At 29.1% G+C, this 13,110-nt stretch overlaps 1 pseudogene across 1 annotated transcript; it reads right to left on the bottom strand.

The window, feature by feature from the left end:
• Positions 1-1,278: 1,278 nt before the first annotated feature.
• LOC149882909 (uncharacterized) lies at positions 1,279-12,076 on the bottom strand (annotated as a pseudogene). Its single transcript, XR_016456384.1, has 6 exons — positions 11,540-12,076; positions 6,395-6,618; positions 6,022-6,311; positions 5,403-5,778; positions 2,066-3,784; positions 1,279-1,418 (listed from the first exon to the last, which is right to left on the bottom strand). The product of XR_016456384.1 is annotated as an uncharacterized LOC149882909 (transcript).
• Between the last annotated feature and the right edge of the window lie 1,034 nt (positions 12,077-13,110).

Below are 13,110 nucleotides of genomic sequence, written 5' to 3'. Positions count from 1 at the left end.
TGTCCTGTAATGTATATACCTAAGGGAATCGAAAAAAATAGGTATATTTTTTGTAAAGTTCATTTAAACATATCAAGAATAAAATACATTTGTAGTTGCAAGTACATATTTTCGGGCTAACTTGCAAAAGACGTAACTCCATTTGAACAAATTTTACAGGAGAAAAAAAATACTGATTTAATCAAAGATATCAATAAAATATCAAAAAAATATCGTAAAATTCGATTTTGGCTAGAAATTTAGTATTAAATAATTGGAGTTAGTGCTTTCGCCGATAGACGCATACACAAATTATGCACTAGATGGTGCAAAAAAAAAAAAATTTTCGAAAATTTTGGAGTTACGTCTTTCGCAAGTTAAGACAACGATATGTAACAAAATAAAAGGCAGTACGTTATTGAAAACCTATCAGCATTATGCAATATTTTTAGAAACTTCTCCTGCTCGCATGACACTTTGGCCTCTCGATTTCTTTCACAAAGTATCTGCTCTTTTATTTCTAAAGCAAAAAAAAAAAAATTAACAGAATCGCTTACAGCCGGATTTACTGTTGGTTTCATTCGCTCTCTCACATTGTTTTCCCTTCCGCATTTACCACACTATTCCTCTACTGCTGTTATCCAAACTCTTCCATTGCGATTAACATACTTTTTCTCTGAATGGATCATGTTCTGTATTATCGCTATAGTCTTCCAAAATCTTATCTTCCAGTTCACATCCAGTCGATTTATTTTCCGAATTAAAATTTGCAAGACATTCAAAAATATTTTATATTTTTCTATAAAGACGAAATATTTTTTATATAAGAAATAAATATATATATAATCTATAAAAGAAAAATTAAATTTCCTATGTCGCACGTATAAATCATAAATAATTTCAGTAAATAACTAGTACACAGTAAAATTATTACTATTAAAAGTTATTACTCCTTTTTATAGATTTTTAAAAAACTTTTAATCAAACTTTTCCTATCTTACATGTTCCCGGTCACATCTTTTCTATCCTCTTTTATGCATGTTGCAGTTCTGCAGGACTAGCAAATCCCTAAGGAATGTGCGAATCACACTCATCAAGGTGTTTTTGTGTGACACAAATGACAAATTCGTTCTGCTTGAAAAGCTGTTAGCTGTCTTGTTGATATTTTGAGACACAACATACACACATTCTTCCTGTTGTCTTTTAATAAAAATACATACAGATCAGTACTTGTATTCATAACTTTTTTAAAAAAATTATGATTTTTTTTCTCCTTTCAATAATTACACATACCTTTCCATTGTTGCTCAAAAGAACCCTGGGTGCAAGAGCTAAAGTAGAAGGGCTTATACCATCATGTTCTAGTAACAGTTGATAGTTTCGATCAATATAACAATGCATTCTTGCTTGCTGTTTGTGCAACTCATTTGCGCAACATCCTAAAAACATAAACAATACATATAATACATATTATGCCATACCATGTATGATATATATATATATATATATATATATATATATATATATATATATATATATATATATATATATAATACATATAATACATATTATAATACATATTATATATATATATATATATATATATATAATACATATAATACATATTATGCCATACCATGTATGATATATATATATATATATATATATATATATATATATATATATATATATATATATATATATATATATATATATATATATATATAGGGGAGAGTTGCCTTAATTGGAACACTTTAGGAAAAAATATTTATTAACCAAAGATGTCTTAACTATGAAAACATTTATGAATTAAATAATATAGATATACAACCCTACTATGCTTTTATTAATGATTCGACTCAATTGATCGCACCCTTATTGGATATAAACTTTGATTTTTCAAGGCACCATTTTGTTCCAATAAAGGCAACTGGTCTCCTTGAATGGAACACATATATTCTTTAATTAGAACAGTTCTAATATTTGAATAAATTACAGCTATAAAACTTATGGCTCAAAGGAAAAATTAATTGATTAGCTTTTTAATAAAAGATATTTAAAAGATATAATAACAAATAAAAATTACAACAAATATTTAATCCTTTTTTCGCAATTCATAAGTCTTTTTTTCTTGCAGCTTCTGCACTTGGGATGGTAGTGGTGATATGTGGTGTGCTGTGGTGGCGATGGTGATTTTATTTGATGTGCTCAATTTCATTTGGTCCATGGTGATTGAGTCAAGTGCTACTTTGCTTCCTGTGGTTTTTGCAATAGTTTGGCAGTTATTGGATTTAGTGAGCTTTTTTTTTGTAGATTTTTTAATTTGTTTGGAAGCTATTTGATTTAGTGTGTGCTTTTGATTTCTTGGTGTAACTTCTAGAGTACGTCTATATGGGGAGCTTGTAAGATCAGCCGCCTGAGTTGTTCGTAATCTTCTTTTTTTGTTTTTTACTTCAAGTGAAACCACTGGCAAAAGAGACAAAGTTGAAACTGAAACATGACATTTTAATTTTTTTTCACTTGATTTATCTGTAGATAGTTTTGTCATCCCATCTATACTTTCAGATGACTGAAGATTGTTTGAAGGACCAACATCAGTAAATGAAGAGGCTGTAAAATCAGAATCAGTGAATACATTTATGTCCAAAGGCCACAACCCACTAGCCTGAAATCCTTTCATAGCAATTCTCAATGATGCTGCCTGACTATATGCGTCACCAAATAATTCTGCAACTTGCCAAGTTGTTACTGGTTGTGATATATGTGACCGCATCCATTTTCGCATAGCTTCATCATAGTATGTACCAAGTGGTCCAAAGAACGCAACGTCTAATGGTTGCAGTCTGTGTGTAGTATGGGGAGGTAGTGATACCATACGCACTCCAGCATTTCGTGCTAGATATATCGCTGCCAAATTTTTTGAATGTGTAACATGACCATCAAGTATCAACAAAACTTTTGATTGTTTTGAAGGTTTAACAACTTTAATGAAATGATTGAGCCAATCTAAAAAACCTTCATTTGACATCCATCCTTTCTCTTGAGTACTAAATACAGTTCCTGGAGGTGCACCATTTGTTATTTCTGGCTTCATTCTTTTGTGTTTATATATTAACATTGGTGTAACATAAAATCCTGCTGCAGATACACAAACTACAGCTGTTACTGAATTTCCTCGTTCACTACTAGTCATAATTCCAACTCGTTTTTTGCCCCTTGCACTAATAATTTTTATCTGACCATCTTGTACTGTTGATAAACTAGTTTCATCCATATTATAAAGTCTGTCTGGAGTTAACTTTTCTTCCATGTATAACTTTGAAAGTAAATTAAAGAAAGATTGCACTCGCTCTTTATTAAAACCTTGTGCACGTGCAATTGATGTTGATTCAGGCCCACGAAGCGACAGTTGTGGGTGCCTTTGCATAAATGCATAATACCACTTTTTTCCTGCCATTCGTGTTTGTTTGTTAAAATTATGTGTGATGTTGTTAGCTTCCGCAATATCAAATGCTAGACGACGAAGATCATCAATCCTTAATCCAAAGTACATCGATTCTAATAATAAACAGTGATCAGCTAGTTCTGTTTCAATTTCATTAGGTAAGGTGGTAAGTCGACCATGAAATTTCACATTTGCAACAGCAACTTTGTTTTTTTCATTTATATGCCTTGACAAAGTTGCTTTTGGAATACAAAATTCATAAGCGACTTCATTTAAGCTGATTTCTCCTTGTTTTATTGCTTCAACAGCCTTTTTCAAGTTTTCTACTTTCCATTTTCCATAATTTCGTGGTTGTTGCATCTAAAATAAAAGCAAATTACTATGAAGATACATAAGGAGAGTTTTATAATCTTATCACAGGCTTATTTTTTGATATATTTATTTGTTATTCATATATGATTAAGTTAATTATATACTCATTATATAATCATTATTTTTCATCATTTTTGTTTAGTTAATCATTAACTATATAAATCAAAATCTATATAAACTATATAAAGTTTGCAACTTTATATATTAACTTCTATATACAGTAAAAAACTTATGCTGGGTATATACTTTATGTTGTCTTACAAGTTTATCCGTTAAATAGAAATGTATAACTTTTGTAAAACTTTTACATTTTATTTTTTACTAAAAGATAAAAGAAAAATCATTTCATACTTTAAAGCAAGACTAAATACCAATTCCAAAAAAGCAACAAATGTTTAACAATAATACTATGTCTATAAAAGAAATTCGCTTTAAAAAATATTATACAGTCGGACTAATGAAATTTTCTGATAATTCGGACGTCAAGTAGCGTGTTATGAGATGACATCGTTTCAATTACGGCAACTTTTGAAGTTCCATTCTGGGCAACATAGGACCATGGTGTTGTAGCAAAATATTTACATACAAGTAACAACTTACGATATAAGCTCTTAATATCACATAGACTTGAAACCCTTAAAATTTAAAATTTTAAAAAAATTATCATCAAACTCAATATCGTTAAGCTTCTGTAATCGTTTAAATGCAACGATAAAATTAGATCGCAAAAATTTTTTTCTTTAAAAAAAAGTAATTTTATTCACATACATGCAGTTTTTAAGTTTAAATACTAGAAGTTTCAAAAAATAAAGAAAATTATTTTCTTTACAAGAAAAAATATTCATGAAAGTAGAATAAGTTCCAGTTTCTAAATAAAGCTAAGTGTTCCAATTAAGGAGCTGTTCCAATTTCGGCAACTCTCCCCTATATATATATATACATACATATATATATATATACATACATATATATATATATATATATATATATATATATATATATATATATATAAATTTAATAATAATATACATAACTAGTACTCAATATATAACTTTCTATTTTTCCGTGTTTCTATGATAACATTGTATGGTTGCATCAGCCAAGGGTGGTCACAGTGGAAGTATTATATTGAGTAGGCTGCATCGCTGTTTTTTATAAGTTTGGTGATAAGTGTAATGTGATTATAAACATAGTATAAAGTTAAGAAAAGCCAGAGAAGCTCAATTCCTCAGAACTTGTTAAGCCTTGTAACTTTAAAAGACAACTTTGAAATGAGTACTTTGGCCTTAGGGCAGACTAAGAGGGTGAAATGATTGATACTTTGACAAGTATTGAGTGGGAACTTACTATGCATTTTAATATAAATAGTACAAATTAGTATTAAAAATTAAAATACTATTGCTCATTATTAATAATTTTCACATTCTATAATTTTTGAAGTTAAATAAAGTTTTACTAACTTAAATGCCTTACATTATACATATTTATTTGTTAAACACAGATAACAACTTCATTTCTTATATAATAACAATAAATTAAATTAAACCCAAAATTAATAATCTGCATTTTGCCTATAAAAGTAAATTGTCAAGATAAATGCACTAACAATAATTAGAATGTGTGTGTATTGCATTTTTTGATTCGCAGTTTCATAAGATTCAAGTACATCTTTAAATACTGAGCGAGATCCATTATTAGGCTCAGGTATAATTCCAAGTAAATGAGCAAGTAAGGGTACGACATTGACACTTTCAAATACTTTTAAAGCTACTCCCTTTCTAAATGCAGGACCACGAGCATAAAATATAGTGCTCATCTCTTTGTAGGCAATATCATAACCATGTCTTCCAATACAACAGCCTGGTGGGTTATCTCTTTCTTCAAGAGCCCAACCTCTGTCAGCTAATATTACTATAGAAGGAATGTTTTTGTTTTGCCTATAATGAAGATATTTGGGAATATCTTGAAGAGGTTGATCCCTCCTAGAAAAACCAGATTAAAAATTTGATATAAACAAACTGTTACAAGAAAATTGACAGAATAAATTTCAAACCTGTTAAAATTTCAACAAAAAAATTGCAAAAAATGAAAATAATCTAAAAATTAGTTAAATATATTAAAGAAAACTAGAGAAAATGAAATTATGTTAATAAATTTTTTAACTACAAAATTAATTGAATACCACAGGCTCTGAAACTTAACTTAATTAAAAAGATCGCTATTACCTATATATTCGGAAGTTATTTTTTCTCAAAGATGTTAGATTATTCACCAAATCATCTATTGTAAATCCATTTATAGGTCTTAAAAAGCAAGACCCGCCAGCCCCATTTGATTGATAAGAACCTAATTGTAAATAATCATCCAGATATTTGACATGTAGTTTACTTTTGTAGTCAACATCAATAAAACCATGATCTGAAGTTAAAATAAGGTTCATATCAGGTACAACCTTTAGTTTTTCTATCAAATAGCCAATGACATCTCTATCCAAACTTTCTATAGCATCTTTATACTAAAAATGCAAAAAGTATGCATATATAAGATCTGCTACCCTCTCCTAAAACTTATTATAAAAAAATACAAAAAAAAAATTACTTGTAAGGAGCTTTTTCCATATTTATGGCCTGATAAGTCGGGTTTATCTATCCAAATTAACACAAAATTCAAACTATCATCATTTTGAATATGTTGTATGCTCATATCAATTGCATGCTGGCAGGCTTCAATAGTGTCATTACTAGACACAATTGGGAAATTGTGGTACTTAGGTTTTTCTTTAAATCCATAATAACCAGGAAAGTAATAAACAGCGCTTAACCCTAAATAAATAAATAAAACTAAAAAATATGAGTGTGTATATATATATATATATATATATATATATATATATATATATATATATATATATATATATATATATATATATATATATATATATATATATATATATATATATATATATATATATATATATAGGAGAGAGTGGTGTACCTTGGAGGTGTGTGTACCTTGGAGGCACATCTTGTAAGATGAATTCAAACTGAAATTTTAGTTGCATGTATTGGCCATTAAAGGCTCATAATAAGTTAGTTTACCACTGCTTAACACATTTATTGTTGCAATAAAAATAAAAGTTTGTTTTCAGCACCAAAAAGTAATTTTTTTAGAGCGTATTTTTTTTTTTCTACAACTGTAGCTATAAACTTTATCTTAAACTGATTATCAGAGTTTGTAAAGCATGTTTTTAGCTACATTTATGCATGTTTGAAACTGCTTAACTTCTAACCTATAAATATATGGTAGCAATTTTGTAAAAACTATGGTAGCGGTGTACCTCAGAGGTAGCTAATCATGCAAGTGTGGACCTTGGTCATACCTTGGTGGTACCACCAAAGTACACACTTGCATGATTTTGTAAATACTATTTTGAGTAAGCTTGTCATGAAAGTATTTCTTTAATGTCGCTATAGTTTATTATTATCATTATTATTATTATTATTATTATTATTATTATTATTATTATTATTATTATTATTATTATTATTATTATTATTATTATTATTATTATTATTATTATTATTTTTTTTTTTTTTTTTGTTAATTAAGAATTTCTTTAGTATAATATGTGTAATATGATTTGTGTATTTCTTTGTTACATTATAACTATTTTTGTAATAAGCTTATTAATAAATAGCTTAGAAATTAAAAATAATTAAATACTGATAAAAGCATTTTCAATTATGCTTTAAAAACTATGATGTCCTTCCATTTTATGAAAAATTAAATGTACTGATATTTGATTGCTTTTAATGTTTTTCATTTATTTTCAGAAAAACCAAAATATACAAAATTAATAAAATGCCTAGAAGTAAAAATGGATTTTTAGAAAACCTATACAAAAAGAAGACATAGAAAGAGCTGTAAAACTTATAGTGAACAATATACTGTCTATATACAGAGCTTCTATGGACTTTGAAATTCCTGAAACAACCTTAAGAAGACACAGAAACAAATTCCTTTAATCAGGTTTAGAAAAATTTTGTTACAAGAAAGACAACAACCTTAAGCAAGTCTTTACAGTAGAAGAAGATAAACTTCTAGTTGATTACATTTTGAAAGCTGCTGATCTTCATTATGGACTGACTTTGAAAGATGTTCGAAAATTGGCTTACCAATTTAGGAAAGCAAATCAAAAAAAGTATGATGCATCTTGGGATAAAAACCAGATGGCTGGAAAAGAGTGGCTGGAAATCTTCCGGGAAAAATACTCTAAAGAATTATCACTTAGAAAGCCTGAGGCAACAAGTCTTGTGCACTCAACTGCTTTTAATAGGGAAAATCTAGCACTTACTTTTCAGAACTATGAAGTAGCTCTAAGGCTTGAACAAAATCAAGGTATAACAGCATTTAATATATGGAATGTTGACAAAACCAGTGTTAGCACTGTCCATAATCCTCCCAAAATCTTAGCAAAAAAAGGTCAAAAGCAGGTTGGCGGAATGACTAGTGGTGAACAAAGATATAGTATAACAATGATTTGAGCAATAAATGCTGGAGGCGGCTATATGCCGCCAATGTTGATTTTCCCTTGTAAGAAGTTTAAGGACTTTATGTTACAAGGGGCCCCAATGGTCAAATGAAGACTTGTTTCTAGGATTTATGAAACATTTTGTAAAGCACACTCATTCAAGGAAAACCATTCTATTCTTTTACTTGACAACCATGAAAGTCATATCTCAATACCAACAAGCCAGCAAGCAAAATATAATGGGATTACATTGGTAACATTTCATCCACACACTAGTCACAAAATGCAACCCTTAGACAGAGGCGTATTTGGTCCATTTAAGGCATATTATAACAGTAAAATGAAGGATTGGATGTTAAAACCAGGCAATACTGGGAAACCAGCAACAATATATGATGTATCAGAAATTGTTGGACAAGCTTTTCCCTTAGCTTTTACTCCAAACAACATTATGCACAGTTTTCTAGTAAGTGGCCTTCATCCACCATATAAAAACATTTTCAAAGATTATAAGTTCTTGTCATCCACTATAACAGATCGACCGCAGCCTGGAAACAAAAGTAAGCATATTGAAGACTTTTTGAGCAGACCTGGGCCCTCAACCAATACTGAGGTAACAGGCTGTAATCCTACTTCTTTTGCAAACCAGATAAACGCTAACATTGTGTCTCCTGATATTATTCTACCTTACCCAAAAGCTCAACCACAAAAACAAACTGGAAGAAGTCGTCCTAAGAAAAAGTCTTGCATTTTAACTTCCAGCCCTGTAACACTTCAAATTGAAAAAAAAAAAGATGGCAATAAAATGAAAAGCAAAGCTCATAATAAACAACCTGTTTTGAAAAAAAAGCTGAGCTTTACCTCGGAGCAAAGTACATAATTAGAGGAAAATGTAGATGTTGTAACTGACATAGTATCTACTCAGTCAGAAATAGACTTTGAGGTTATGAAATGTTCAGATTTTAAAAAAATCCAGTCTTGAGTTTTTATCTTGGCACAAATTCATGGCAAACGTGCTGTAAAAAACACATTTTTTAAAGTTCAGTACTTGAAAAAGGACACAAACTCACAAAGATTTACTAGAGAAGATAAAACTGTGTATGAATTGGACAAATCAGACATGGTCTTTCAGTTACCACATCCCTCTATAACAGGAGGTTCAGCACAACAGCTAAAAAAACTATCATTTGGTATTAACTTTGATAACCTAAATGTAGAGTAGACAAATACTAAATCAAAGTGAAAGACTTAAATTTACTTAACTTTAATGTAGACTTTTGTTATTACTCTTTTCTTAATAAACTTTATTTCTTTTGTAAGTTTTTAATACTTCTAAATTTGAATTAGTTTAAATTCATAATAATATATAGCTATATAAATTAATAAACAGTTTATATAAATTTAACTAGTTTGATTAATATTACCTTAAATGAGGCTGATATGAAGTCTAATTATCCTATAAGTAAACATTATATCAAATTTCTGCCATGTTGAGTTCTTAATTTGTTAAAACAATAATACCTCCAAGGTACAACATACATACCTCCAAGGTACACCACCGGTGGTGTACCTTGGCTGTAGTGTAAGCAATTTTTTAAAATTAAAAAAAGGGATGAAAAAATATGTCTGGATCTTTAATAAAAAATCCTAGAGTAACTAATATCATCAAGTAAAAAAAAAATAATTTTTTTTCAGATCATATTGTATTTTTTTTTATATTTGTCAAAGTTTGAAAATACCTCCGAGGTGCACCACTCTCCCCTATATATATATATATATATATATATATATATATATATATATATATATATATATATATATATATATATATATATATATATATATATATGACCACAAGAAAGGTATATTTATAAGATTTATTAGAGTTGTTTGATGAAAATCTACATCAAATGACAATAAAACTAGGTCAAAAGCTCTCAATTTATCAATTACCCATTTCTAGATGTTTGCAGGAATTAGGAGACTAAACTAGGTTGGGAGGTCATACCACATTCTGCTTATTCACCAGACTTAGCACTATTGGATTAGCATTTTTTTGCTCACTTGAGCATTCTCTTAAAGAGCAATCAATACAAGCCACCAAGACATTGAAAATCTCTCTCTATATATTTTTGGGTCTAAACCAATAATATTCTACACATATAGGTACTTTATTTGGGTAGTAATTGGTACTATTGACTTATTAGTTCAATGATATTTTAAGTAATATTTGTGAGAAATATTGAATGTATTTAAACATGTGACACAGTTCTATTTGGCAAACAAACTGAACTCCATTTACTTAAATTCACATAAACAAACTAACTTGAATAAAAAGTAAAACCCATTTCTTTATATGATTGGTAATCAATATGGGACAAGATAATCTAAATTTTTTTTTATTGCTTCATTTCAATCTCTCTCTTCATTGATCTATTACTTTGATTTTCTCTCTTTATTTTTCATTAACAGTTATGGATGTAAAAAAAGTCTGGTGTTTTCTTACAATAAACACAATGTTCTTGTGTTTTTTTTTATATTACATATTTTAGTAGTTTATAGTAATTTTTTGTTTTAAATGGAAGTGTATAATATGTATGCATGCATGAATGTATGCATGCATGAATGTATGCATGCATGCATGCATGCATGCATGAATGTATGTATGTATGTTTGTCTGTCTGTCTGTCTGTCTGTCTGTCTGTCTGTCTGTATGCATGTATGTATGTATGTATTCTTTTTTTAAAGCCGAATTTTAAAAAAATATTTCATGAACAAATTTTAAAACCACCACCAAAAAAAATTATAAACATATTTTGTCATGCAGGCTGCAAGCAGTGTATTTGAATTTAAAAATATCCTTCTTGCACTGAGATTGATTGGGTTATTCACTACTAAATACACTACTTTGAACACTAAGTACACACAAAGAGCAAGTTAATTAATAACTAGAATATGATTAAACATATAATATATGTCCATCAAGAAGTGTGTGTGTATGTGTTTGTGTTTGTGTTTGTGTGTGTGTGTGTGTGTGTGTGTGTGTGTGTGTGTGTGTGTGTGTGTGTGTGTGTGTGTGTATATACAGTATATATATATACAGTATATATATATATATACAGTATATATATATATATATATATATATATATATATATATATATATATATATATATATATATATATATATATATATATATATATACACATTACCTCCTTGCTTTTGGTTGGTTAGCCATATTGGTTCTTTTTTAAAAAATTGACCATTATTATCATAATTTCCTGGATCATCTGTATATTTAAATGTTTTGTTGATTTCAATGTCAAGAAAAATATTACTGATTATCCCATGGGACTCTGGATAAAGACCTGTAGATAACGTCGTCATAGAAGGCCATGTATCTGAAGGAAATGATGGTATCATACGCTCAGCTTTCACACCATCTCTGGCTATTGATGCAAAATTAGGTGTATTTTGGGTGTACTTCTCAAAATCATGAACTATACCGTCTAACACGAGCATAAACACCTTACTTCCGTTTAATTTGTTTGCCGCAGTTTTTGTTGCAAGATACTTTGCCAAAGAAATAAGAAATAAGTATTCTTCAATAAAAATCCTCATTGCAAGTTTGAAACTTTTTCGTTTAAATACTGCTTCTTTTTAAGCCCGACTGAAGTAATAATACAAGAAGTTTTACAGCATAAAATGTCCGATTTTTAAATTTTTAAGTATTTCTCTAAACTGACCGGCACTATGGTCCGAGATAACCCATATAGCGAATTTATTCAAAAAAAATTTAGAAGCATTTTTAAGGAAATTATTTTTATATATTAAAACTTTGTCTTAGATTTGCGAAAAACTGTCATATTAAGTAACTTTTACGTACTAGTTACAAGTTATTTTTTTATTTTATTGCATACTTATTTGACTTTTTCATTTATTAAAATTTTTACTGAACTAGATGGCTTTTAATCACTACAAATTTTTAACAGAATCAGTACATAAATTATTAGATTATAGGTTTTACCTTTCAAACGACATTAAAAAGATTTTTTAACACAGAGTAATCACAAAAAGAAATTAATAGGATTAATTTTAATTAAGAAGTAGGCTTTTGACAATTCAGACCAATAAAGTACAAGAGTTAAGTGAAGATGATTTTGACAAAAGAATGGAGTTTTGTTAGACCAGTCAAAGCTTAAAGGAAATTTCAACTTACTAAACAAAATTATTTGGTCCGACAAGAGCTAGTTCACGCTGAATGATGTTATAAACCATCATAATTGTCTTTACTGGGCCTACTCTGATCAGCACAAATAAACACCTGTACCTAACTCAAAGAATGAAGTAGTGGTGTGGTATGGAATAACTTCAGGTGGTTTAAATAGTTCATCCTTTCTCGACTCTTCGGATTTATATCTAAAGTTGCTTGAAGCATTTTATGGCCTTAAGTTAAACAACGTGATATCTACTTTCAACAAGATGAGGTATCTACCTATTAATCCTGTCAAGTAAGTTGCTGGTTTGATCAAAATTATCCTCAACGATGGATAGGCAGACGAGGTCCAATCGAGCGGCCCGCTCGTATTTCCGACCTTTCTCCTCCGTATTTCTTCATATAAGGCAACTTAAACAATATTGTATACAAGGACAGGCTTTCTGCAATTGGTGAACTTCATTAGCGGATTGAATGAGCGTGGGCAGAGCATTTAGGTTGATTTTGATTGCGTTTGATTATAAATTATGAATTTCGTCGAAATCAAAATTTAGAATAAATTTCTAG

The sequence above is a fragment of the Hydra viridissima genome, unplaced genomic scaffold (assembly GCF_058129835.1).
Source record: "Hydra viridissima isolate aposymbiotic clone 2 unplaced genomic scaffold, HvirCarnegie_v1 scaffold_10, whole genome shotgun sequence".
NCBI classification, from domain to species: domain Eukaryota; kingdom Metazoa; phylum Cnidaria; class Hydrozoa; order Anthoathecata; family Hydridae; genus Hydra; species Hydra viridissima.
This window is presented reverse-complemented; position numbering and strand designations above follow the sequence as displayed.